This window comes from Octopus bimaculoides, chromosome 11, assembly GCF_001194135.2.
Source record: "Octopus bimaculoides isolate UCB-OBI-ISO-001 chromosome 11, ASM119413v2, whole genome shotgun sequence".
NCBI lineage: Eukaryota > Metazoa > Mollusca > Cephalopoda > Octopoda > Octopodidae > Octopus > Octopus bimaculoides.
The window spans coordinates 3,524,340-3,528,685 of NC_068991.1; the positions used below are offsets into that span (position 1 = coordinate 3,524,340).

Below are 4,346 nucleotides of genomic sequence, written 5' to 3' on the forward strand. Positions count from 1 at the left end.
AAAGTTATGATCATCCAAATTCGGGAGGGGTGGGCAGATATCTAGTTATGCCCGAAATGTTTCTTCTCGAAGGCAGTCAACAGGAGAGAGGGAGCGTAGCGTTATGTAGGCTGTTGAGAGGCTGACTCTAAATAAAATTGCTTAGCTTGACATCAATACACAGGCGCAACTGTTCACCAGAATATTTACACATTCGACTATATTCTTATTTTGCTGCTTTTGTATTCAGCATCCCAAGTGGTCTAGTGGTTAGGATTCCGCGCTCTCACCGCGGCGGCCGGGGTTCGATTCCCCGCTTGGGAAATAGCTATTTTGCTTCATTTTAATAAAAGTAATGCCTCCTCACTGTAGAAGCCATCTTTAAAATTATGCTTACACCAAGTAATTCCTCTTCATTGTCGGAATATTTATGCAAATATAACAATTTTCTTCTTCTTTCCGTTACAAATTTAATCCGAAACAGCAGCACAATTACAATTTCGGGGCCACGTCGCTTAAAATTTTACGAAGGGCCCTTCAGTAGTAAAAAGGTCTGAGTAACCACTTTTGCAATATTTTGGTCAGTTTAATCGCCACATTTACGATAATACATTTTCATATGTTTGGCTAACACTGGTATTTTATCGGTTTGTTTTGCCGTAATGCTTCAATGTGTGTACTAGCATCCATGACCTCTTTCTCTATCAGCACAGATAAGGAGTCTACTTCACTGAGGAGTTCTAATAAGACTGAAATATGTCCGAAGTTATCCCTCCATTATCAAGATGAGTCCCATTCCCGATTATGTTATCCACATTCTATTTTTATCATTTTTATTAATTAAAATTCTAAAGTTGCCTCTCTTATCTACTTTTGCTAAAATTAATCATTAAGTTCATAATTATTTCCTCTCACCACGGGGTTATTTTTAATTAATTTACGCTCCTCGGCCCACTGCACTAATTATGTTAATGTACGAACTTACCTGATGTATACATATGTATATATATATATACATCTATATACATAAATTACACACACATGTATAGATATACAGTTGTGTGTGTGTGTGTGTGTGTGTGTGTATGCGTGTGTGTGTGTGTGTGTGTGTGTGTATGTGTTTGTGTGTGTGATGTGAGTCAGATTTAAGGCAGGGTGTGCTACGACTAACAGCTGGCTCACAGCCTAGCTGTCAAGATGTGATGTTACCACCACCACTACTACTACTACTACTCAACTTTTATGATAGACAGGTAAATGTAAAAAGGTAAGCAAACGCATTGACTCATCTGGTATTCGGTGTCTGTGGTGGTGGTGGTAGCAGTGGCGGTGGTATGGTGGTGTCGGTGTTGGTAGTGGTGATGGCGGTGACGCATTTAAAGTCAGTGTTGTTGTTGTTGTTTACTTCTAGGTCAGCCTATGAGAAAAAAAGCATCGCCGTTGTAGCCCTCCTGTAACCAAAGGCGCTCCAGCCATGACGATCCCGTTTTCTTTTTCTTACGCAGGGGCTACACGTTATTTAATTTCACCTTCTTTTACATGTATCAGTCACCGGACTGCGGCCAAGCTGGGGCACTTGCCTTCGGACGGCAAATCGACCTTAATATTTATATATTTATTTACTCTTTTACTTGTTTCAGTCATTTCCCTGTGGCCATGCTGGAGCACCGCCTTTAGTTGAAGAAATCGACTAAGCCTAATACTTATTCAATCGGATCCCCCTTTGCCGAACCGCTAAGTTACGGGAACGTAAACACACCAGCATCGGTTGTCAAGCGATGTTGGGGGTGGGGGACAAACACAGACACACAAACATATATACACACACACACACATATATATACATATATACGACGGGCTTCTTTCAGTTTTCCGTCTACCAAATCCACTCACAAGGCTTTGGTCGGCTCGAGACTATAGTAGAAGACACTTGCCCAAGGTGCCACGCAGAGGGAATGAACCCAGAACCACACAGCCACTCCTGCGCCTACAGGAGTGGCTGTGTAATTTGCATAATTATTTATGGGTTTTTTTGTGTGAGTTTGTGTTTGTCCCCTTCTTTCAACATCTGTCAACCCCGCCCCCTTTTTTAACTAGTCACCTTACTTGACCGCTAAATGCACAAGTCTTTTTATTAAATTCTGCTGAAGAGCGTAGGCTCGAAACGTAAAAGACTTTCTCACCATCCCGAGCGTTAATCTAATACATCTGTTTGTTGTTTATACACCTACTTTCGTCTTTTGTTTTTCTATCTATATATATGTGTGTGTGTGTGTGTGTGTGTGTGTGTGTGTGTGTATGTGTACGTGTGTGTGTATGCATGTATACATGCATCATACATACATACACACATACATACATACATACATACATACATACATACAGCGAACGATGCGCGTATGCTGGTGGTTTTGGTCGTGGTGCTGTTTAATTCTGAAGCACCTTGGTTCTCCTTCTTCCAAGAAACTCATTCGTTTGTGTTCCTTTGAAGTTTCTAAAAGTGTATTCCGCTTTCTTCATTGAAGCCTGACGTGTGTTGCGGTGTTAATTGGTAGGTGGTCCCATGAATGCTGGCGAATTGTTTGCCAGGTGGTTGCGGCAGTGGTTAGGGGGTCTGTAGCAGGGTAGGATGTCGGTAGAAGGGGTCTGCTCAGATGGGGGATGGAGATGCAGAAGTCGGTGTGTGTACGTGCGTGCTCAAGGCTGTGCTTGCGTGTGAAACTGTATGTGTGCATGTGAAGTGTTTGTGCGTGTGTGTGTAAAAGTGTGCATGCATGCGTGTGTATGCATGAAGATATATGCGTGTGTATGTGAAGATGTGTGTGTATGTAAAGGGTGTGTGCGTGTGTGCGAGTGGTTGTTTGTAAAGAAGTGTATGTGTGTGTATGAAAGTGTGCATGTATGCGTGTGTGTGTGTGTGTGAAGACGTGTATGTATGGCGTATGTGTGCGCGTGCGTGTGTGTGTGTGTGTGAAGGTGTAAATACGTGTGTGTTTATGGCTGTAAGTAAAGGTGTGTACGTATGCGTTTGAGTATGAGTGTGTCTGCGTGTACGAAGGTGCGTGTACGTAGTTGTTTGTGGACGCGTGAAGGTACGAATGTGTGTCTGAGGAGTGCGTATGTGTATGTTTGCATGTATATGTGTGTGTGAGAGCGCGCGTGTATGTCTGAAAGCAAGCGTGTGTGTGTGTGTGTGTGAAGGGGTGTGTGTACGTGCGTGTGTGTGCGCGCACCTGTACGAAGGTGCGTACGTGTACGTAAAGGTGTGGGCTGTTTAAGGAGTTTAGCTGCGAAGCTATTATGTTACCTTGTCTTTTATCTGTTTCTTTGGGAAATCAGGAAGTACCGAGTGCCAAGCCCAACCATTGATGGCGTTATAAAGAGTCTTAAAATGTGGAAGTCGGTGTCTGGAGTCTTGTGAGATGGTGGTGGTATGCATTTATAAGTGTGTGTGTTTGTATGTATGTATGTATGTATGTATGTATGTATGTATGTATGTATGTATGTATGTATGTATGGAATGATGGATGGATGGATGGATGGATGGATGTGTGTGTGTGTGCGTATACATATATGTATGAGTGTGTGTGTGTGTGTGTGTGTGTGTGTATGTGTGTGTGTGTTCTCTTCTATTCTTAATTATTTGGATTTTTCATCTAAGAAAGGAGATGGTTTCCGACTAAGATACAAAGCTCCATCCTTGGAATGTAAGATAACAAGGACAAATTCACATTCTAAACTTGAGAAAAGTCTTGCATATTTTTACTGTTCCACTTACAGATTGCATTTATAATGTATAAACTTGTTGGATGATTTCTTTTCCTGAAAACCCAAGCTTATCCAAAATGTCACTTAGGCATTTACCCACAAAGCCAAGACACCGATTATTATTGGTAGAAACGTGAATTTGTAATGAGGTATCATCGGCGCAGGAATGGCTGTGTGGTAGGAAGCTTGCTTACCAACCACATGGTTCCAGGTTCAGTCTTACTGCATGGCACCTTGGGCAGGTATCTTCTACTATAGCCTCAGGCCGACTAAGGCCTTGTGAGTGGATTTGGTTGACGGAAACTGAAAGAAACCCATCGCATGTGTGTGTGTGAATGTGTGTGTTTGTGTTTGTGTTTGTCCCTCCACTATCGCTTGATAAACCGATGTTGGTGTGTTTACCTCCCCGTAACCTGGCGGTTCGGCAAAAGGGAATCCGATAGAATAAGTACTAGGCTTACAAAGAATAAGCCCTGGGGTCGATTTGTTCGATTAAAGGCGGTGCCCCAGCATGGCCGCAGTCAAGTGATTGAAACAAGTGAAAGAATAAAAGAATAGAAGTCGAAGATCTCGAAGCAGTTGTTTGTCTGACAGTCTGT

The 4,346-nt window shown here is 42.5% G+C and overlaps 1 non-coding gene across 1 annotated transcript; it reads left to right on the top strand.

The window, feature by feature from the left end:
- The first annotated feature begins 231 nt into the window (after window positions 1-231).
- Window positions 232-303, top strand: Trnae-cuc (transfer RNA glutamic acid (anticodon CUC)). The gene has a single exon. It is a non-coding gene; the product is annotated as a tRNA-Glu (tRNA).
- The last annotated feature ends 4,043 nt before the right edge of the window (window positions 304-4,346 follow it).